The following is a 25,522-nucleotide window of genomic DNA, read 5'->3' as shown; positions in this document are numbered from 1 at the left end:
ACAAGCAACTCTGGTAAATCGGTTGCTTGAGGCATTCCCAGCACACAGCAGCGGTGATGGTTCTCACACGAGCCGTACGGGCCGGGGGCAGCTTGACAGAGGTGTTCATGGTGCACACAGCAGAAGTGGCGTTGGAGACAGGGGTTTCATGACAATGTTGTGGACTGATTTTTCACGGACCGCTCACACAACTGGTAATACTGCATCGATGGAAAGTGACAGGAGACAGCAGTTGTCAACTATGGTTACAAACTACTTTTCCTCCCATATCGATGTTCTCCCACACAGGTCATTCCCCTTTGACTATTGGGCCGCTAAACTGGACACCTGGCCTGAATTGGCACAATATGCCTTACAGGAGCTCGCTTGCCCAGCTGCAAGTGTGCTATAGGAAAGAGTCTTCAGTGCAGCTGGATCAATCCTGACAGAAAAAAGGACCCGTCTGTCAACCCAAAATGTGGATGATCTAACCTTCAATAAAATGAACCATGCATGGGTTTCCAAGGATTTTGTCCCACCTTCCCCTGATGACACATAGGGTGACAGAAAAATGGCTTGCTTTGGTCCACCTCTTCCTGGGACTTGACCTATTTCGCCTTTTGCATCAGCTGAATGTCCAACATCAACATATGCCACTTTCTAAAACTCCCTAACTGTGCTGCCCCCCCATGGCCAGGGTCACCACCTAGCGCACGACACCGTGCGAGTGCCGTTGCCCTGGACAGGTGGGTAGGCCGACTCTTGGGCGTGGGCACTGGCACAGGGTCCCTCATAGTGCAATCAAGTGTCTCTGACGGTGGTGGTGCACACCCGCCGTCAGACACACCGCCGTACTATGAGGGGCCCAGTGCCAGTACCGACGCCCACGAGTGGGCCCCCCTTGCTTGGGCAGGGCCCCAGCATTTGCAATCTTTACCTCTCCCTGCTCCTCCGCTGTGTAGTCTGGGCCGTCAAATCCATACTGTGCCTGACACCGTCTGAGCCTGCCTCCTGATGTATAGACATATATTTTGAATATGTACGCTATCCATACATGTTATCCTGGGATACGGTACCCTTTCTCACCTTTGTGCAATCACGTGCAAGCCATACCGGGCCTAACACCATCTGAGCCTGCCTCCTGATGTATAGACATATATTTTGAATGTGTACGCTATCCATACATGTTATCCTTGGATACGGTACCCTTTCTCACCTTTGTGCAATCACATGCAAGCCATACTGGGCCTAACACCGTCTGAGCCTGCCTCCTGATGTATAGACATATATTTTGAATGTGTACGCTATTCATAGAATCATAGAATCATAGAATCGTAGAGTTGGAAGGGACCTCCTGGGCCATCTGGTCCAACCCCCTGCTCAAAGCAGGATTCGCTAAATCATCCCAGTCAGATGTCTGTCCAGCCTCTGTTTGAAGGCTTCCATTGAAGGAGAACTCACCACTTCTCGTGGCAGCCTGTTCCACTCATTGATCACTCTAACTGTCAAAAAGTTTTTTCTAATATCTAATCTGTGTCTCCTCCCATTCAGTTTCATCCCATTGCTTCTAGTCTTTCCTTGTGCAAATGAGAATAAAGTTGATCCTTCTACAATGTGACAGCCCTTTAGATATTTGTAGACAGCTATTAAGTCTCCTCTCAGTCTTCTCTTTTGCAAACTAAACATTCCCAAATCCTGCAACCTTTCCTCATAAGACAGGGTTTGCAGACCGGTCACCATTCTGGTCGCTCTTTTCTGAACTTGCTCCAGTTTGTTGATGTCTTTTTTAAAATGTGGTGCCCAAAACTGGACACAATATTCCAGATGAGGTCTGACCAAAGAGGAGTAGAGGGAAATAATGACTTCACGTGATGTAGACTGTATGCTTCCGTTAATACATCCTAGAATTGCATTTGCCTTTTTTGCTGCTGCATCACACTGTTGACTCATATTCAGTCTGTGATCTATTAGTATACCCAAGTCTTTTTCACATGTGCTGTCACTTAGCCCTATTCCTCCCATTCTATATATGCTTTTTTCATTTTTATTGCCCAGATGTAGTACTTTGCATTTCTCCCTGTTAAAAACCATTCTGTTAGTTGCTGCCCACTTCTCCAGTTTATTTAAATCTTTTTGAATCCTCTCTCTCTCTTCTCTAGTATTAGCTATCCCTCCTAGCTTTGTGTCATCAGCAAATTTAATCAGTTTACCCTCAATTCCTTCATCTAAATCGTTGATAAAGATGTTGAACAATACAGGGCCCAGGACAGAGCCCTGTGGTACCCCATTTGAGACATTCTTCAAACTGGATGTTCAGCCATTTATGACCACTCTTTGGCTCCGATCACTAAGCCAGTTATGAATCCACCTAACAGTTGCCTTGTCCATTCCATACTTAGTCATTTTTTCAATAAGGATTGTATGAGAGACTTTGTCAAATGCTTTGCTGAAGTCAAGATATACTATATCTACAGCATTTCCTTGATCCACCCAATCAGTGATACCGTCATAGAAGGAAATTAAGTTAGTCTGACATGACTTATTAGTTACAAACCCATGCTGACTCTGTTTGATCACTTCATTCTTATCCAGGTATTGACATACATGTTGTTTAATAATTTGTTCAAAGATCTTTCCTGGTATAGAAGTCAGACTCACCGGCCTATAGTTGCCTGGGTCCACCTTCTTCCCCTTTTTGAAGATAGGAACAACATTTGCTCTTCTCCAGTCTTCTGGCACTTCTCCTGTTCTCCAAGAATTTTCAAAGATTATGGAGAGGGGTTCAAAAATTTCTTCTGCTATCTCCTTCAGTACTCTGGGGTGTAATTCATCTGGACCTGGAGACTTGAATTCATTTAGGTTAGCTAAGTGTTTCCTCACTATCTTTCTGTTTATAGATATCCTGGATTCTTCTATTCCCTTAATAGGACAGTGAATAACAGTTGGTGTTACATTTCCTTTCTGAGAGAAAACAGATGCAAAATAGGAATTTAAAAGTTCAGCCTTCTCAACATCCTGTCTTACCATTTCATCATTTTCATCCTGTAAAAATCCTATAACATCTTTGACTTTTCTTTTACTTTTGACATATCCCCAAAATCCTTTATTATTGCTTTTGACATCTCTTGCAAGCCTCAATTCATTTTCAGCTTTAGCTAATCTGATTTGTGCCCTGCAGGTTCTGCAGACAGCATTATATTCTTCATTAGATATGCCTCCCTCTTTCCATTTTATAAACATTTTTTTCTTCCTTTTTAGCATGTGCTTAAGTTCTGTGTTCACCCATCCTGGTTTCCTTAAATGCTTCCTATTCTTCCCTCTTTTTGGAATTGTTAACAACTGTGCTTTGAGAATTTCATTTTTCAAGATTTCCCATCCTTCCTGGACATTTTTGTCTTTAAGGATATCCAGCCATTGGATCCCTCCAATTATCTTTCTGAATCCCTTAAAATCTGCCTTTCTGAAATCTAACCTTGACGTCTGAGTCTTCACAGGTCTTCCGCCTCTAGTTATCCAAAATTCTAAAATAGCATGGTCGCTACCTCCTAGGGTTCCAGCCACTTTTACCTCCTCAACCATTTCCTCCCTGTTTATAAGGATTAGATCCAAGGTAGCAGTTCCCCTTGTTTTCTCCCCTACCTTTTGGAAGATATAGTTGTCAGCAAGAGAGGATAAGAATTTCCTTGACCTGTTAGTTTTGCCTGAGAGAGATTCCCAACAAATGTCTGGATAGTTGAAATCTCCCATGACAACTATGTCATATTTTTTGGAGAACTTGGCCATTTGATGCATAAAGAGTTCATCCATATCTTCAGCTTGCACAGGCGGCCTGTAGTAAATGCCTACAATGGTGTCCTTTCCATTGTTTTGTCCTTGTATTCTTACCCAAACAGTTTCCACAGAACTCCCAGTCTCTGAAGCTTCAATCTCTGTGCAGATATACGCGTTTCTAACATACAATGCGACACCTCCTCCTCGTTTATCAAGTCTGTTTCTTGCAAATAAGTTGTATCCTTCTAGTCTTGTATTCCAATCATCTGTATTGTCCCACCAAGTTTCAGTGATTCCAATGACATCATATTTCTTTTCCTGTGTTAGTAGTTCCAATTCTCCTTGTTTGTTGCCCATGCTTTGTGCATTAGTATAGAAACATTTTAGTTTGTGATTGGTTTCTCTTTCTCCAATATTTTTATTAATCAGATTCTTTCGTCTTTGTTCTTCCTTTCCACTTCTAATAGCAGAGTTCTCAATAGCATTTGTCAGGTGTATGGCTTTTTCTGGTCTTTTGCTTCCCTTCCCATGTTGTTCTAGTTTAAAGCTCTCCTTACAAGTGTAGCAAGGCGACTTCCAAATACATGCTTTCCAGTCTTCGTAAGGTGCACCCCATCTCTAGCAAGTAGTCCATCGTATAAGTAGTTCACTCCGTGATCCAGAAATCCAAATCGTTGCTGACGGCACCATCGACGTAGCCAGTTGTTCACCTGCAGAATCTTATTCCACCTCCTTGTTCCATGGCCATCCACTGGGAGGATGGAAGAGAAGACCACCTGCGCTCCCAGTTCTTTCACTTTCTTGCCTAAGTCTTCAAAGTCTCTGCAGATGGTTTCCAGGTCGTTTCTTGCGGTGTCATTTGTCCCCACATGTAGTAGCAGGAATGGGTAGTCATCTGTAGGTCTGAAGAGTCCTGATATCCTGTCAGACACATCTTTAATTTTTGCACCTGGAAGACAGCACATTTCTCTTGAGGTTATATCCGGTCTGCAGATAGCGGCCTCTGTTCCTCTCAACAGGGAATCCCCCATGACCACCACTCTCCGTTTCTTCTTCACAACATTTTTCTTTCTCCATCCAGGAGGACTCTGAAGGCGTACAAGGTTGCTGTTTGTTGGCAAAGTCTTATCCTGATGTATTTCTTCATCGTTTTCCTGCGTGAGAGCCTGTTACTGGTTTCTGAGCAGTATGGGTGCTGACCGCCTCCTGATCCTCCTGCTTCTCTGGGTCACATGTCTCCATTCCTCTGTTTCTTCAGGTGCACTTCGAATTTCTTCTCTTTCTGTAACATGAAGAGATAATTCTGCTCTGTCTAAGAACTCTTCACCTTCCTTAATGATCTTCAACGTAGCTAACCTCTCTTCGAGATTTTGCAACTTTTCCTCCAACAGGGACACAAGCTTGCATTTGTGGCATGTGACGTTTGGCTTTTCCACTGGTAAGTCTGTGAACATGTAGCAAGAAATGCAGCTCACCAAATGGCTCCTGGCCTCTTCCATCTTGAGATTTCTTAAAAACGACGAAGGATGAGCCAAAATTCGCGCGCCAGAAGGCACTGGGAATATGCAATTGATCTCCTCAAGACTCTTCCCCTGGATTTCCGATTTCCTGTTTTCAGCTGCAACGGCCAAAACCCAGTGATCGTTGAGCTCGCGGAGACTCTTCACTTATCCCAGAAGGCACTGGGAATATGCAAATGATCTCCTCAAGACTCTTCCCCTGGATTTCCGATTTCCTCTTTTCAGCTGCAACGGCCAAAACCCAGTGATCGTTGAGCTCGCGGAGACTCTTCACTTATCCCAGAAGGCACTGGGAATATGCAAATGATCTCCTCAAGACTCTTCCCCTGGTTTTCCGATTTCCTCTTTTCAGCTGCAACGGCCAAAACCCAGTGATCGTTGAGCTCGCGGAGACTCTTCACTTATCCCAGAAGGCACTGGGAATATGCAAATGATCTCCTCAAGACTCTTCCCCTGGATTTCCGATTTCCTCTTTTCAGCTGCAACGGCCAAAACCCAGTGATCGTTGAGCTCGCGGAGACTCTTCACTTATCCCAGAAGGCACTGGGAATATGCAAATGATCTCCTCAAGACTCTTCCCCTGGTTATACATACATACATGTTATCCGGGGATACGGTACCCTTTCTCACCTTTGTGCAATCACGTGCAAGCCATACTGGGCCTAACACCGTCTGAGCCTGCCTCCTGATGTATAGATATATATTTTGAATGTGTACGCTATCCATACATGTTATCCTGGGATACGGTACCCTTTCTCACCTTTGTGCAATCACGTGCAAGCCATACTGTGCCTGACACCGTCTGAGCCTGCCTCCTGATGTATAGACATATATTTTGAATGTTGCGGGATGGCTTCTACATTATTTTGATCAAAATTATGTTAACTAAATACCCTTATTATTACTATTATTACTACTTTCATGCAATTTTTGCAATATTTTTTTTACTTTTTTATTCCAGGATATTTGTTTTGTGTTTTGTTTTTGGTTTTCTCTGTGTAAAGGTCATGTGTTCATATGCAATTACATATTGCATGCACATTAATTTACTTTTCTGCTCAGACCCAGTTTCTCATTTGTTTCATTGTGCATTCTGTGCATATAAGGGTGTGACCGCCCTGTCTGAGTTTTAAAATCCATCCTGTCTGGCCTATAGTATTACTGGTGGTCCAGTCCCTCTGTCCTTGTTCACATTTACGTCACTTGACAAGTGGAAAGGTTTTAAATACAAGAGTTAGGACTGTCCCACAAGGGTTGCCGTGACGTGGCGGGATGGCTTCTACATTATTTTGATCAAAATTATGTTAACTAAATACCCTTATTATTACTATTATTACTACTTTCATGCAATTTTTGCAATATATTTTTTTACTTTTTTATTCCAGGATATTTGTTTTGTGTTTTGTTTTTGGTTTTCTCTGTGTAAAGGTCATGTGTTCATATGCAATTACATATTGCATGCACATTAATTTACTTTTTCTGCTCAGACCCAGTTTCTCATTTGTTTCATTGTGCATTCTGTGCATATAAGGGTGTGACCGCCCTGTCTGAGTTGGAAAATCCATCCTGTCTGGCCTATAGTATTACTGGTGGTTCAGTCCCTCTGTCCTTGTTCACATTTACGTCACTTGACAAGTGGAAAGGTTTTAAATACAAGAGTTAGGACTGTCCCACAAGGGTTGCCGTGACGTGGCGGGATGGCTTCTACATTATTTTGATCAAAATTATGTTAACTAAATACCCTTATTATTACTATTATTACTACTTTCATGCAATTTTTGCAATATATTTTTTTACTTTTTTATTCCAGGATATTTGTTTTGTGTTTTGTTTTTGGTTTTCTCTGTGTAAAGGTCATGTGTTCATATGCAATTACATATTGCATGCACATTAATTTACTTTTTCTGCTCAGACCCAGTTTCTCATTTGTTTCATTGTGCATTCTGTGCATATAAGGGTGTGACCGCCCTGTCTGAGTTGGAAAATCCATCCTGTCTGGCCTATAGTATTACTGGTGGTTCAGTCCCTCTGTCCTTGTTCACATTTACGTCACTTGACAAGTGGAAAGGTTTTAAATACAAGAGTTAGGACTGTCCCACAAGGGTTGCCGTGACGTGGCGGGATGGCTTCTACATTATTTTGATCAAAATTATGTTAACTAAATACCCTTATTATTACTATTATTACTACTTTCATGCAATTTTTGCAATATTTTTTTTACTTTTTTATTCCAGGATATTTGTTTTGTGTTTTGTTTTTGGTTTTCTCTGTGTAAAGGTCATGTGTTCATATGCAATTACATATTGCATGCACATTAAATTACTTTTTCTGCTCAGACCCAGTTTCTCATTTGTTTCATTGTGCATTCTGTGCATATAAGGGTGTGACCGCCCTGTCTGAGTTGGAAAATCCATCCTGTCTGGCCTATAGTATTACTGGTGGTTCAGTCCCTCTGTCCTTGTTCACATTTACATCACTTGACAAGTGGAAAGGTTTTAAATACAAGAGTTAGGACTGTCCCACAAGGGTTGCCGTGACGTGGCGGGATGGCTTCTACATTATTTTGATCAAAATTATGTTAACTAAATACCCTTATTATTACTATTATTACTACTTTCATGCAATTTTTGCAATATATTTTTTTACTTTTTTATTCCAGGATATTTGTTTGGTGTTTTGTTTTTGGTTTTCTCTCTGTAAAGGTCATGTGTTCATATGCAATTACATATTGCATGCACATTAATTTACTTTTTCTGCTCAGACCCAGTTTCTCATTTGTTTCATTGTGCATTCTGTGCATATAAGGGTGTGACCGCCCTGTCTGAGTTGGAAAATCCATCCTGTCTGGCCTATAGTATTACTGGTGGTTCAGTCCCTCTGTCCTTGTTCACATTTACGTCACTTGACAAGTGGAAAGGTTTTAAATACAAGAGTTAGGACTGTCCCACAAGGGTTGCCGTGACGTGGCGGGATGGCTTCTACATTATTTTGATCAAAATTATGTTAACTAAATACCCTTATTATTACTATTATTACTACTTTCATGCAATTTTTGCAATATATTTTTTTACTTTTTTATTCCAGGATATTTGTTTTGTGTTTTGTTTTTGGTTTTCTCTCTGTAAAGGTCATGTGTTCATATGCAATTACATATTGCATGCACATTAATTTACTTTTTCTGCTCAGACCCAGTTTCTCATATATTTTGAATGTGTACGCTATCCATACATGTTATCCGGGGATACGGTACACTTTCTCACCTTTGTGCAATCACGTGCAAGCCATACTGGGCCTAACACCATCTGAGCCTGCCTCCTGATGTATAGACATATATTTTGAATGTGTACACTATCCATACATGTTATCCTGGGATACGGTACCCTTTCTCACCTTTGTGCAATCACGTGTAATCCATACTGGGCGTGAGAACGGCTGGCAAGCTGTTAAGCAAGCTACAGCACCTGTGGTTTGCACACGTAAGTTTTTCATTTTTTCAGGAATGACGGTTAGGCCTAATTCCGGAACTGCGGTTGACCTGCACTTACTGGGAAATCATTGTTCGCGGGTAATAATTGTAATCAGTGATCCCCATCACTAACGTTGTTCAGCGGGTTATCTGCACCTGTAAGCGACAAACGCTGGCCTTTTCAGTGTAGCGCACATGCAGCCACGGACATGTAAGGGCATGACACACCAGTTATTGGCCAATCTCATGTGCCAGAGCCTCACGTGTCCCTCTAGTAAGCCGGACTCGGACCGCGGGGCATGACGGAGTCTCGTTCGTTAACGGAATTAAGCTTGCAATGTGTGCATCTGTTCTGTAGCTGGCATGGTTGAGGTTTCCCAGGTGGAGTCGAATTAAACCGTAGGCTCCACTACTGGTGGTGCCCTTCTGGACATTCCTTTAAGGTTCAGCTTTGCAACCATACTGCCCACATAAAACAAACACTTTGCCTTCATGAACGCTGTTTGGAGGGTCATGACTCGTGGGAATAACGCCGCCCAATCAGTTAACCTGCTAGAGAGATCCTTCGTTGCTCCCAAGCATGACATCACACTCCCTAGGAGGAAGGTAATGCCACTGTGGCGACTGTACTCCTGGGGGCGACACAAGTGCACTGATGCCCAGCCACTGCTCGATGAATCTGCTGGTACATTGACCCAGACCACTACATTCCCCTCGCACGCTACACGGCCTGAATCTGACCGTGATGAAACTCAGGTTACCCTTCCCATATACAGTTCCATCTTACACGGTGACAAAGAGGAAGCTGCAGATGAAAGTGCAGGTTCGGCCCACCCGCCATCAGACACACCACCGTACTATCAGGGGCCCTGTGCCAGTGCCGTCGCCAACGAGTGGGCCCCCCCTGCTTGCTCAGGATCACAGCACTTGCAAGGTTGAAATACTGTGCAGTGAGATGGAAGATGGGGACGACGAGGAGTCAAGACTAGTACAGGGATTCCCTAGCGAGGAGACTTATTTGATTGTTTTCAATGTTGGGACAGCAATTTTTGGGGAGCACTATACTCTGGAGAATGATAGATGGGGCCCACCATACACTGGAACATTCCAAAGGTGGACATCAGACACTGGAGCAGCATTTACAGGGCCCATTATACACTAGAGCATTAGAAATGGGGCCTATTATGTTTGGAGCATTATTTGGGCCCATAAGACAGTGGAGCTTCATCCATGGGGACCAACATATACTGTAGCATTATGTGGAGCTCATCATATACTGTTTCAAACATTATATGGGACCAATGATTCTGTATGGAGAAATAGATGGGCCTCGTCATGAGATGTAAAAAGTGAAGTATTTTTCATTGTACTATACCGCTATTTCTCTGCCGTATCGGAGCATGATGAGTTGTGGTATGTGTTAAAGGGGCGCTCTTTCGCCCAGGGCACATGAAAACCTGGAGCCAGCCCTACCCCCCCATAACTTTAGCCAAATAACCCCCATTTTTCAGTGCGTAACTTGTATTATGAAGTTAATTAAGGTTGACAAGCTTAAGTAAGAAGAATTGATGCTTTTGGCATTCAAATGGGCACTGTAGGTGTGTTTCCTGTCCTCCTCTCACTGCTGAATTTTATTCCCCATTGACTTACATTGGGTTTCGTGTTTCGGGACGACCCCGACTTTTCCCTATAATCGGCCGATCTTGCTCGACCCGACTTTTGGAAAAGTCGGGTTTCACGAAACGAAACTCGACCCTAAAAAACCAAAAGTCGCTCAACTCTAATATTTACAGTTTAACAGTTTCAAACACAAGTCCTATGTAACAAAGATAACAATAATCCAATAATTAAACCAAAACAAAACTACCCTGCTGGTGACAGCTTACAATCTACACTAAGTAATAATGATAACAATAATTAAACCAAAACAAAACAATCCTGCTCGTTGCAACTTAAAATCTAAAATGAGGTGGGGGAGATAAAAAAATCAGGGGTGTATTTACAAGAAGGTATTTACAATGATGTTTATACAATGATATTACTGAGGTTAGTTTTAAGTGTTGGAGGCCTGAGAACAAGGAGGAAGAGGAGGAGAGCATGGTCAGTCATCCTCTTGGTGAGGACACAGAAGTATTGACTTTTAGCAGTCTTGCACACGTGGCTGAGTTTATGATGCGCTGTTTTTCCCGGCACCCTCGCATTATCAAAATTTTGGGTGACCAGCAATACTGATTCGTGACACTTCTAGACCCATGCTAAAAAGAGAACTTTACATCTCTTATTCCAGAGGCAGACAGGTGTACAAAAATGTTGGTGGAACAGAGGGCCCTTGCAGAATTATTAAAAAAATTCACATCTGAAAACGCTGGCAGCAGAGGTCAAAGTTTGTTGGCCAAGCAAGGAGTACAGGTGAGAGAGACACAACTCCAAGCCAGCAAAGGCAGTGGAACACTGGCAAAGTTTGGGGAGATTTTTCTCAGACCCTCCCATCGCCCTGTCCCTTAGGCGCAGGGGACTCTCACATTGAGTGCAAGTTTTTGAAAATGCTGAGGGAGTACCTTGTTGACCGTACCAATATCCTCTGTCATTCCTCTGTGCCTTCTAATCATAGGTTATCCACACTGAACACGTGGCATGAATTGTACTCACGATCAAGGAGCGCATGGCATCTCGCTCTCTGGCGGTTACTGGGAAAATGGCACCTTGGTAAATGGCAGTACCGCTTTCAGTGGCGGGAGACAATGGGAACTGTCCTTTGCAGCACCACTGCTCTAAGGATGGAGCATGCTACTCAGCCTCCTATGCGCTGCTTGTCCATGCCAAAAATCTTTGATGTCTTGCCCGATTTCTCTTAAGCTGGCCCCATGGGTCTAGGTTACCGGGTCTGTCTGCTGCATTTTGCCGCAGCGTCGCTTCAGGTGCATAGTGAACTGCCCCCCTGCTGCTCACACGGTCACAGCTGGAGACTCACTCCTGCTTTACTTTTTTTTTTCCATCAGCTTCTGGCTAGGTTCCTTGTCTAAACACGACCCCTCTTTTCTGTGTAATGGGGCATGTCTGTTACCCTATACCTTCCGCTAGTAAACAGAGGACGCAGCCTTGACAGTTACAGAAATGGCGCAGCACAGGTACCCGCAGCCCGGTCATTCTGACTCCATACATATCTGGTAAATCAGTTCTTTAATGCAAGCAGCATAGGCATGTACATCCAATTTTCTAGAGAAAATTGTACAGTACATCCAGAGCAGTTTCAATTTGAAGGACTTTGTGGCTCATATCATTCCACAAGATGACACTAATCTCATACTTAAAATAATTTCCCCACTAATAGCTTGTGTATGTTTAGAATCATGTTATATAATTTGTGTGATTAATTATTCATACCTTATTCATACATTATTTCAGATGCATTTCCAGAGATGTCAATTGGAGAGCGTGGTGGTGGTAGATGTGACTTCTACACCACCACATGAGCTGCCGCCTCTCCATCACCTGAGGTGCCACACCCACCACCTTCTGCCTCTTTCCCATTCTCCTGCAGAATGAAAGTCGGCAAGGACAAGGTCCTCTCCCCTCTGTTACAGTCTGTCATTGAAATTTTTATTTGGGTAAATGATATCTATTACTATGTATGTAACCCCTTGCCATGTACAGCAACATGGAATTAATGACGCTATATGAATAACTAAATAATAATAATAATACTGTATATGGGTGTTTCCACTAGACAATCTATCAAACATATTATTGAAGGATTTTTTTTCTGATTACTCTGTTCAGCTGTGCACAAACTATGTCAACTTGGTAGCTATACCCCAGTGGGTGTTGGCACAGCGTCATGTTGACTACAGTCCCCAGATGTTATCTAAGTCCCTAATCTCACCTCTACTTGAGCAGCATGATGAATTAATAGGAAAAACACATGGTATTGATGTAGCTGTTGTTTTCTTCACAAAGAAACTCAATAACATCAATGAGGTGGTTAGCCGCACACGGAATGGAGAAATAGTAAAGATTGCAATTGACAAGTAGTTTCACATTTGAGGTAAAACACACTTCAACAAGTTGCTTTAACTCTTACAATATTATATTCCAAAGCCTTGAAGAAAAAGATGAATATATTGTGAACCAAACAGGTATGAATAGCCCTGTGGTGGAGTATGTTTTCCCCGCTCTTTATACATAATATGCACAGACATCTGTGTTCATTACTAGAGTATTGTTTGATTGACAGGGACTGCACAGTTCACTGCAGTTCTGGGTGCTTATATTTAGCCCATTATTAATGGATATCACCATATATTATTATTCGGGCTAAGTGCAATTTATTATAGGATTAACTCCTTTTAGCAGCAGTTTTTGATTATTACCAGCTAACATTTTCTATTGCATAAATTCTCCTTGGAGTACGATTGAGGTACTCATGCTCACCATCAGGTTGCTGACATGTTTTTCTTTTGGCTCCGGGTTACTTATGTGATTACCCATCTCACCGTTTTTTCATTATCCTGTATCTTTGTTATGTGCCTTTTTATTATTAATAAAATGTACTTCTGTATTTATGTACAGTGACAGCCAGGACAAAAAAAAACGAGTAAACTGGCCAAACTTTGAGCATGCACAGAAATGAGCTAGCACGGAGATACCACACCAAAAAATGTGTGGCCTGTATTCCAATAACACCTGGGGTTATTTATATATGGCCAATATATTCTACAGGTAGCAGCAGCACCAGAACACAGGAAGGGAATGGACCCTCTTGATGTATGCAATGATCTATATACACACATACAGTGCCTGCAGGCCTTGCACTAATGTGTATAGAGCGACCTACACTACCCTGCCTACCTAACACTGGAACCTATATACTCCGGAATTAGTCCTTAGAAGGACTGTTGGTTTAGCTGCATTTGAGTAGTTTAGGATGGTAGACCCCACACTAAGTAATATATCCTCAATTCAGACCCTATCTTCGCAGCAGCACTCCCTACACTATCGCAATCCAGAGCTGAATGCGCCGAGCAAGGCGGCGTCCGGTCTCTTATACCCCTGATGATGCTGTGCGGCCAGCCAATCACTGTACGACCACAACAAAGAGGGCTGTGGCATTTTATTGCCTGGCATACAATCCCTGCATCGTGATTGGGTCTGTAAAGTCTGCCAAAAAAGCTGGGTGGAGACCCGAGTTTCCGCCGAGTAATCCCGGAAATCGCAGAGTATACAGAGTACTGTGATACTCGGGCGAGTAACGAGTAGTGGCGAGCACGTTTGCTCATAACTAAAGAACATCTAAAGAATTTAAGCAAGTGCTGTCTATGAGAAGTGGTCGAAGTCATCAAAATTTTAATTGAGGAGGCAAAACGGAATATTCAGCTTTTAGCCATGACAAGGTGTTCTGTAGCCGCCACATTTGCATTTCAGTTAAGAGTAAATTTCTGAAGCCCTTTACCATTAAAATCTACAGTGCTAATAATATTTATTATAGAGCCTGTCCCCTAAATCACTGATCAACTGGTTTAATATACATTTTTTATGTGACAGACTCCCAATAATTTTTTTTTCTAATGGGAGACTTGTGTTTTTTGATTAGGCATTTTTGAAGTACTGGATAGTTCTTTTTTGCTTCAAAATAATATAATGCTAATTATCAGTCAACATTTTATGTTACATGTACAAAGCTTTTCTAACATATGAATGAATTTATCTCATTGTGAAGATCTTTATTTTTTATTCTGACTTGGTCTGATTTCTTTTTATGACAGGAGCATCCAACAAGAATGAGTTCTTACGTCATGCTTGTTTTTCTCTCATAAATTTAACAGGGCTGGTTATTTCATTGAAATATTTATCAATATGCCAAAGATCCGCTTCTGGGAGTCATATTTCTGTCACTCCACTTCTTCATCCAGGCATTGCAGCACATAGTGTAGACCTATGTCTTGTGATCATTGAAGCTGCTATATAGAACGTATAACCCAGTGCATACAGAAATAGCACAGCAATAGCGTCATATTTTGACAACTGCAGAGAAAATGCAACTATTCAACTTTAACAAACAAATGACAATGAGTGTGACTACCGGTATATTCAATATAGAAAAGAGCAGCAAAAGTAATGACACCTACAGTACGTACTGATATTAGAGGTCTCTCTCACAATTAATTGTACATCCCAGCATGGAGAGAATGCATGTTAGATTAAAAACATTTATTAGAGTCAATATAAAAATAGGACCAACTCCTAAATGATATCAAGAAAACCAGTCAAAACACCTAATAAATATTGAAGCACTGGGGAGGTCTCATATATTAACCAGGTGAAGATGTAACAATAGGCAACAAACAAGCGTAACAAGCACAAACAATAATCAAAAAGCACAATTTATATATTAAGGCTGAGAGAATATTAAAATCAAGCTCTCCCAGTATTTAATAATCATATAATTAGTAAGGTGGAGCACTCCAAAAAATATACATCCAAGACAAAAGAAAAAAGAGAGTAGCAAAAAGACCACTAAATAATAAAAAAGATAACTTTTATTAAATAATCAAACATATTCAGACTAAACATAATACAAATACAAATAAGGAAAAAGGAGGAGACATGACGAAACTGTAGGTCAAAAACAGGACTTGGTCAAGAAGAAAAAATAAATGGTCACAATAAAATGCTCAAAAGTGCACAAAAATAACACTGACTGGCAGATGCTGTAGATGGTTGTATGGTATACCTATATTCCACCAAAATGAAAGGTGCCAAAGTAAAATATCTGCTTACCCATCATAAGTCCAGACCTCAAGCAGCATTCCCGCAACCCCTGACGTGTGTTTCACGTGTTCACTTTATCAAAGGTGGAGTGAGAACTTGAAATGTGTCAGGGGTCACAGGCATCTGCCAGTCAGTATTATTTTTTTGCACTTTTGAGCACTTTATTGTGACTATTTCTTTTTTCTGCTTGCCCAAGTCCTGTTTTTGATCTACAATCTCTCCCTTGCTTACCTTCATGTCTCCTCCTTCTTCCTTATTTGTATTTGTATTATGTTTAGTCTGAATATATTTGATTATTTAACAAAAGTTATTTATCTATTTTATTATGTGTTGGTCTTTTTGCTTCTCTCTTTTTTTCTTTTGTCTTGGAAATAAGCATAACAGTGAATATGAGCCCAAATGTACCAGTGTTCATGTATAAAATTTGTTGGATCACCCCAACAATCTGAGGGAGGATGTATCAACATCCAAGAAGAGCAATGGGAACCTCAGGCAGAACAAGATGCTTACTAAATAACCCTGTCTTGCCTCGTGTGATAGCTCCTGCTTTTACAAAAGCAGTACCCCAGTATGCCACTTACTAGAAAAGGACTCTTAAAGTCATCTGTATTAATTTCATCCTCAGTTCCAAGGAGTCACCAGGGGAGTGTATTTGTGGGAAGGTTTCACATAGGGGACCTGTAGTGCAGAGTGCATTCCATCCCAAGTCTTTTCTAGGTATGAGGGCCCATTCATCCCATGTTAAGAGATATACAGTGGGGCAAAAAAGTATTTAGTCAGTCAGCAATAGTGCAAGTTTCACCACTTAAAAAGATGAGAGGCGTCTGTAATTTACATCATAGGTAGACCTCAACTATGGGAGACAAACTGATAAAAAAAATCCAGAAAATCACATTGTCTGTTTTTTTTTCATTTTATTTGCATATTATGGTGGAAAATAAGTATTTGGTCAGAAACAAGCAATCAAGATTTCTGGCTCTCACAGACCTGTAACTTCTTCTTTAAGAGTCTCCTCTTTCCTCCACTCATTACCTGTAGTAATGGCACCTGTTTAAACTTGTTATCAGTATAAAAAGACACCTGTGCACACCCTCAAACAGTCTGACTCCAAACTCCACTATGTTGAAGACCAAAGAGCTGTCAAAGGACACCAGAAACAATATTGTAGCCCTGCACCAGGCTGGGAAGACTGAATCTGCAATAGCCAACCAGCTTGGAGTGAAGAAATCAACTGTGGGAGCAATAATTAGAAAATGGAAGACATACAAGACCACTGATAATCTCCCTCGATCTGGTGCTCCACGCAAAATCCCACCCCGTGGGGTCAGAATGATCACAAGAACGGTGAGCAAAAATCCCAGAACCACGTGGGGGGACCTAGTGAATGAACTGCAGAGAGCTGGGACCAATGTAACAAGGCCTACCATAAGTAATACACTACGCCACCATGGACTCAGATCCTGCAGTGCCAGACGTGTCCCACTGCTTAAGCCTGTACATGTCTTGGCCCGTCTGAAGTTTGCTAGAGAGCATTTGGATGATCCAGAGGAGTTTTGGGAGAATGTCCTATGGTCTGATGAAACCAAACTGGAACTGTTTGGTAGAAACACAACTTGTCGTGTTTGGAGGAAAAAGAATACTGAGTTGCATCCATCAAACACCATACCTACTGTAAAGCATGGTGGTGGAAACATCATGCTTTGGGGCTGTTTCTCTGCAAAGGGGCCAGGACGACTGATCCGGGTACATGAAAGAATGAATGGGGCCATGTATCGTGAGATTTTGAGTGCAAACCTCCTTCCATCAGCAAGGGCATTGATGATGAAACGTGGCTGGGTCTTTCAACATGACAATGATCCAAAGCACACCGCCAGGGCAACGAAGGAGTGGCTTTGTAAGAAGCATTTCAAGGTCCTGGAGTGGCCTAGCCAGTCTCCAGATCTCAACCCTATAGAAAACCTTTGGAGGGAGTTGAAAGTCCGTGTTGCCAAGCGAAAAGCCAAAAACATCACTGCTTTAGAGGAGATCTGCATGGAGGAATGGGCCAAAATACCACCAACAGTGTGTGGCAACCTTGTGAAGACTTACAGAAAACGTTTGACCTCTGTCATTGCCAACAAAGGATATATCACAAAGTATTGAGATGAAATTTTGTTTCTGACCAAATACTTATTTTCCACCATAATATGCAAATAAAATGAAAAAAAACAGACAATGTGATTTTCTGGATTTTTTTTTTTCAGTTTGTCTCCCATAGTTGAGGTCTACCTATGATGTAAATTACAGACGCCTCTCATCTTTTTAAGTGGTGGAACTTGCACTATTGCTGACTGACTAAATACTTTTTTGCCCCACTGTATATAGAGTTTGTCCCTGCTCAAGGCTTGTCCCAGGGAGCAATTTATAAAAACAGCCAAAATTGAGCTTTTTGTTCATACCATGAGGTGTGGATATATGGAGGCGAAAGATCCACTTTGACAGGTTTTTCCTATATATATATATTTTTCCCCAAACACATGTTACCTTATAGATCCCCTGCAAGGTCCTCAGCAATGAAAGAAAGAGAGAATCGCCTCTTTCTTTCGGCACTGAGGGCCATCTGGTATACATGCGCTGCTTTGACGACACCTATTTCTAGATCTTACCCATGGCCGGCTACATCATACTTCACTTCAAAACTTATCCATTAGGCATCTTCCCATGATGGACATTGGATGCCACAGCCCATGGCTGGGCCTATGATAAACCCTATCAATAGAACCATGCCAGAGAACAGTGTGTTACTCACATGCATCACTATGGAAATGCACTAACCTCAGAACAATACAGTTACTTCAATGAAGTAGGGAATAGGCACCTCAACCCACTTGACATTGGACATCAAGTCTGGGAGAAAGAGCTCGAACAAGCCCTATACATGACTCCTATCATTGGATGAATGGGTTTTCATACCTTGAATAGACTTATGCTCGGATTGGATGAGATCCCACTAATCATATACTTGAGCTCTTGTACATTTAGGCTTGTATGCACTGTTATGTTTGTTTGTTGCCTATAGCCACACCTTTAATAAGAAATAGTTAACATATGAAATGTCTACGGTGCCGCAATATTCATGATATGTTTTGACTAGTTTTCTTTGTATTATTTAGGCATTTCCCTAAATTTATCTAGACTAATCAAAATTTGATTTTAATCTATCTAACATACATTCTCTCTACACTGGGATATATATTCAGTTTAGCTTATGGTCATTTTTCTCTGAAATGCATATAGGCAAGACATTTTTGTGACCAATTATTTCAGTTTCGTAAAAGTTTATGATTACATGAGGAAAACACTGGTATATCAGATACAATTTAGGAAAGTACAATAGCATGTTAAAAGTCTGCAGTTTTGCTACTTTTTTTTCTAAAGGGGAAAGTCATACAAAGTCATGTTCTGATCCCAATTGTTTCTATTGTGGATACATATTATTTTCAAATTCTACAGCCTTTCTTAAGGAATTACATCGGGATTTATGAAATATTTAAATGATTTTTTTCAAGCAAAAGGTGCTCATCACATCAAGGTTGGAGTTTGTAAAAAGACCTAAATAAATTATAGTCACCTGCTGTCATCCTTCTGCATTCAACACAGGTTGCTCTGTCATCTGATCTTTCCCCACAAAAATAACCTAGGATAAAAACAAAATGCACAAATACCCTGCAGTAAGTAAATAAGTAAATCATACATGTAAATGACATAGGGTGCTTAGGTTACACTATTTTGATTTTAAAAAAAGCGTAAAAGTCATCCCACTGTTGCAAGGTGAGCCCTGTTGCGATGGACACTAACTCCTCTAGTTCACCACTCCACACGTCATCAGTCCTCAAAATAGGATGGGGGAAGAGTAGGATACAGACCTGACAATAGTGTCAACTAAATACCATATTTTTTTACATGTATTAGTACAAATTTACTTATTTACTTACTGCAGGGTAATTGCTCATTTTTTTATCATAGGTTAAGGTTGTCTATATACCGTATATACTCATGTATAAGCCGAGATTTTCAGCCCATTTTTAGGGCTGAAAGTCCCCCTCTCAGCTTATACATGAGTAATATACCTGGGGGTCGGCAGGGGAGGGGGAGCAGAGGTGTCAGAGATCATACTTACCCCCCCTGGCACGGTCTCTGGAGCCCCCCCGCTTCTCCGCAGTCTCCCTTCATGCCTTCAGCGGTCACGTGGTACCGCTCATTAAACTCATGAATATGTGCATATTCATGAGTGTAATGAGCAGTATCACGAGACCACTGAAGGTAGGAAGGGAGACAGTGGAGATGTGGGGCTGCAGAGACCATGCCAGGAGGGGTAAGTATAGCGATATTCACCTGTCCGGGGTCCATCGCTGCTCACAGCTGTCTGCTGTGTCCTGTGTCAGTGATGTTTTGGCAGCAGAGGGCGGGTGATGCGGTTAGTGCACGTTGCGCCCTCTGATGGCTGAACAGTCACTGACACAGGAAGGGCAGACAGTGGTGAGCAGCGATGGACTCGGACAGGTAAATATCTCAGATGCCAGGTCCTGAGCAGGAGAGGTGAGTATGGCATTTTTTTGCAGTAGCAGCATATGGGGGCATATTCTATGGAGCAGCATATGGGGGCATATTCTATGGAGAAGCATATGGGGGCACATTCTATGGGGCAGCATATGGGGACATATTCTATGGAGCAGCATATGGGAGCATTTTCTATGGGGCAGCATATGGGGGCATAATCTATGGAGCAGCATATGGGGCATAATCTATGGAGCATCTTATGGGGAATAATCTATGGAGCATCTTTTGGGGGCATAATCTATGGAGCATCTTATGGGGCAGCATATGGGGCATAATCTATAGAATATCTTATGGGGCCATAACCTTTATGGAGCTGCATATGGGGCATATTATTCTATGGAGCATCTTATGGGGCCATTATTAACCTTTGTGCAGCATTATATGGGTTGTATTTTGTATGGAGCATCTTATGGGGCCATTATTAACCTTTGTGCAGCATTATATGGGTTGTATTTTGTATGGAGCATCTTATGGGGCCCATCATGAACTGTATAGAGCATTATATTGGTCTCCTGATTCAATATGGATATTCAAAAACATTTAGCCTACTGATGTCTCAATTAATTTTACTTTTATTGGTATCTATTTTTATTTTTTAAATTTACCAGTAGCTGCTGCATTCTCCACCCTAGGCTTATACGTGAGTCAATAAGATTTCCCCATTTTTTGTAGCAAAATTAGGGGGGGTCGTCTTATACATGGGTTGGCTTATACACAAGTATATACGGTAGCTTACCATGGGCAGGTGTTTAAACACTCAGGCTTCAGGTGAGCAGCCAGGGTAATTTAAAAGTAAAAACCAACCACATTTACCTGGTGATGCATTCTTTATAAAGGGAACCTGGCAACTGATACATGGTAACCAGTCTACAGCTCAGTCTCAGGTCCCAATGAATATTAAACTGTGATTTTCTCTAAAGCGCCACAGTGTTTCTGAGTCAAACATACTGTACCTGGCTGAGATAATACAGGTATGGATTGGGCAGCTTGAAGCAACTGACAGGTTTACTTTAAGTAGTTCATGGATGTATAGTAAATCAACTTAGATAGTTTCATGTAAATTCCTCTTTTATATTGTCCACATTTATTTTTTGTTGGAGTTGAGTGAATGTTTTAAAATTCTAATTTAACAGTTTCGCAAAACTTTTCCAAACATTTAACCCTCCGTCAGGAACAATATTTGTAATGGAACAATCATCTAGGCAGGGTTCCCATGTGTATTCGTTACCATTTTTCTATGCTGTCTATATATGTATACTATTGTTAGATATATAGGTGCACCATATATGTTACACACCATGAGTATTATTGCGATTAATTTAACCTATTGGTATTGATATATAATGTTGCATGCGGTAAGCTATATGGTGCCTTTCATATTGCCACACATCGACTTTAATGTAAAGTATTTCCCTTTCCACGTTATGTGGACTTGTCTGAATTATGATTATGAATACTCCCGCATATGTGTCATTCGATATTTGTTTCATAATTTTGTTCCACTACATGTTTTGTATATTTATTGCGTATCTATTCCCTTGTATTTACCCTTTTCCAAAATGGCGGTTATTGCACTTCCTCTCATGCGCAAGTGCTGACTGGTCGGCCCGATGGCGGTTCCCTCCCTCTGACGGCTCGGATCACGTGGGGCCTGCGTGTTTCCGTTTCGTCTAGAGGGTGGCGCTGCCTCGGACATGACAGCCAGCCGGTGCACCCAATAGCTTTGGATCTGGCACGATATAAACATCATACAGTGACGTTGCCAGTCACGCCCCCTGAGGAAGGAGCAGCACGCTCCGAAACGCGCGTCGGGGTCCGGCCGCTGTATGGTTCACCCCCACTCTGTCCAGGTAACATTGTAGACCCCTCTTAGGTCTAGTCATTATGAACATTTGTTCCAGATTAGATATTTTTTACTACCAGTAAGTTCTTTGAGTCCCGGTTCATTATGTAGATGTACATCATATTTATCAAATTATGTGTGACTCTTATATGAACTTTTTTGCGGTATGACCATATGGGGTTGTTTTCCTGGTAGATGTGGGTGACATACTAGGCCTCTTTTTTTAGCCATGTGTGAGTCCTCTCCCCCTTTTTTCATGTACCTATGTCTCATTATATATTATTAATAAAGTATTGAATTCTATGCGACATTTTGACTGCTGGCCTTCCTTTTCCTTTAATTTTGATCGTTGTGATTGCAGTTGTTTTTACCAATTGTCCTTCATGTATATGTGTACTGGCTCATTCGATCTGCCATGTGACTAATTGAGGCCTTTGTTGGGTCCCATGCACATTATGTATACCACAATTTCTATTTAATGGAACAATGTGCCTGTCAAGCGCAGGCTAGAAAAATGCCTAGAATATCTAATTTTCTCAATTTCAGTGATCTAAAAGTGATCAGAGACCTTCATAGGGATGTAATAAAAGAGACTACACATTATCAGGTGCAAAACAAACCCATTTACTCAACATAAAAGTAATAACTTTGATATACGCAAATTTCAAAACTCCTGAGAAGTACACTTTCATTTGTAAGAAAATCTGCCATATTTATATGAAATATCCACAAACCTTTCTCTATCCATTCATAAAAAAAGCTAAATAAGCAATAGTAATGACTAAAAACATTACATACCAACCTTATAAAGTGTGATGTGTTCGGGACCAATGAGCCTGAGAAGCCAGCACAGCTATATCTTCCTTCCTGAAGCTCTGCAGACCAACTGTGGTATCAGGTTTCACACAGCAGCTAGAGCCAGGAGACTATCTAGAGGGAGTGGGTTTCCTGAAAATCTGGTGAGAAGGGAGAAATGAAAGTAGAAGAGCTGCGCCTGTCAGATCCATTATTCCTGACGGAGGGTTAAGTTACAGCAAATTGATTTCAAAATCACAAGTACTGCAAAACCTCTACTTGCCCTGATTTGATGTGCATAACACTCCTAGGTCTCCTGACACTGTATCCAATAATTTTTAAGCTCTTTAACAAAAATACAGTCCTAGCAATGTCAAAACGACATCCGCATAATCAACAGCCAGGAGCTGGGGGGGGCAGAGGGGCATATTCTCACCAGGCTTCTCCACCAGAAGCTGTGCAGGACTACCATGTCGCATTTGTTTTCTTTGGCGACACTGGCACTGCACCTTTAATTGTATGTTTGTCCAGGCCTAGCAGAATCACAGTCAGTTGTCACAGCCGTGACTGCTACTGTGATGTCACATAGCATGCATTGCACTGCCACTTTCCCCCCGAGATGTGCTTCAATGAAGCGTCTGGGCTAGATGTGAGGAAGGTAAAAGTGTATGTGTATGTTAATTTTATTGTAAATTTATATGTCTGTTGAGATGAATTTTTGTAAATATGTCTTTAAATATTTATATACCTGTATGTGTACATGTCTGTATATATGTTTGTGTGTGCATGTCTGAGTGTATGTGCATGTCTATGTGTACATGTCTGCATGTTGTGTATATGTACATTTCTGTGTGTGCAAGTCTGCATGCGTGTGCATGTCTGTGTGTGTCTAAGTAACTGTGGGCACATGTCTGCTTGTGCATGCCTACGTGCCTGTCTGCAAGCATATGTTTGTGCATGTCTATACACGTGTCTGCATGTCTGTGTGTCTACTTACGTGTGCCTGCATGCATTTGTGTGTGTTTGCGTGCATGTCTTTGTGTATGACATTGTGCATGTCACCAAGTGTTTGCATGCATGTCCGCATGTGGGTCTGAAGGTTTATTATAACTGGGGAGGGAGAGGAAGAAATTTGACTAAACATTATGGAGAGAATGTGTGAAGAAACAGTATTGTGAGCAGGAAGAGAGAATGGGTGTGAAAACAGTATGTGAAGCAAGGGGGGTTAATGTGTGAGGAACCAGTATGAGGAGCGAGGGGAAAATGGATGTGAGAACAGTATGGGAAGGGGCAAATGTGTGAAAATACAGTATGAGGAGCAAGGGAGTAAATATGAGTGGAGACAGTATGATAAGTGTGGAGGGAGAATGTGTGAGGAGAGAGTATGAACAGTGGGGTTGAATGCATGAAGAGATAGTATTGAGAGTATGATGGGGAATGTATGAGTAGACAAGTGAGTAGAGATGAGCGAATTTGTTCGGTTTTGTCCCCGAATTTGATTTTGACATATTTGTGCCATATTCGACCACTATTCATGCTGAATGCAAGTTTGATGATCGGTTCCGAACATATTTGGTAGTTTCTACTCCCATTGACTCTAATGATGTTCGGCTGTGTTAGGCCTCTTTCACACATCAGGTTTTCGCCGTCAGGCGCGATCCGGCGCTTTTGACAGAAACCGGATCCGGCGAAATGCAATGCCGGATCCGGTTTCCCCCCCATTGACTTGCATTTGCGCTGGATCGCGCCGGATGGCCATGCATTTCATCCGGTCTTCGCCGGATCCGGCAATGTGTCGCGATCCGGCGTCTGGAAAAAACGGCTACTGTAACGTTTTTTGTCTCCGGCGAAAAAGCCGGACACGCCGGATCCGGCGCGTCCGGCTTTTTCACACAATGAAAGCCTATGAGCGCCGCAATGCGCCTGATCCGGCGAAAGCCAGATCCGGTGGCCGGATCCGGTTTTTTTGGTCTGAGCATGCTCAGTAGCTCTGCCCACAAGACATATATAAAAGCAAGACAGTGGGACCCACAGCCACACCCAACATGCCACCCAAGAAAGCAAACAAGCGCAGCAGGAGAAGGCAGGAGACCACTGCAGCACCATCAGCACCACCACCACCCCAAATGGAGCAGCAAATGGAACATGCTGAGGAGGGGAGTCCAGAAGCAGATGAGAGACGGTAATTATCAAATCCCCCATTCCTCCAAACTAGGGCCATGGAATATCAAGATATTCATTGGCCCTTTGTTTCTCTTTATTCAACAGCCGCCAAAGAGATGCAGCAGCAGCAGCAGCAGAAATGGCATCAATGGCAGCAGCAACAGCAGCAGCAATACCCACAGCCATGGAGTCTGGCCATCAACAGGACAGCACATCTTCTTCTGGGAGCCCTCCCTCGCATCGTCAGCGTTTGACGGTAAGTTTTTATTTCCAAAATCCATCATCTCTGTAATATATGTCTATTCATTGCCTTTTATTTCAAAACAGGAATCACAAGATGAAGAGGAGCTCCCAGAAGAAGAAGGAAGGGGTGGACAGACACCTGGAGTGGGCTCACAATTGGTAAGTTTTTTGCATCAAACGCAGAAACACAACATCACACTACACACAACACATAGAAAACAATGTTCTGCAGACCACACACAGCAAACAAATGCCTACATCCAAAGACATAACATTTTTTGTTTTCTTCTCTAGTCTTCCCAATCTGGTGCTCGGCCAAGAGGTCCTCGCAGTGCCTCCCAGGGTCGTCGGCGACAGCAACGCGGCGGTCACCAG

The sequence above is a fragment of the Dendrobates tinctorius genome, unplaced genomic scaffold, assembly GCF_039654945.1.
Source record: "Dendrobates tinctorius isolate UK_male_01 unplaced genomic scaffold, ASM3965494v1 ptg000016l, whole genome shotgun sequence".
NCBI classification, from domain to species: Eukaryota; Metazoa; Chordata; class Amphibia; order Anura; family Dendrobatidae; genus Dendrobates; species Dendrobates tinctorius.
Note: the sequence above shows the minus strand (reverse complement) of the source record.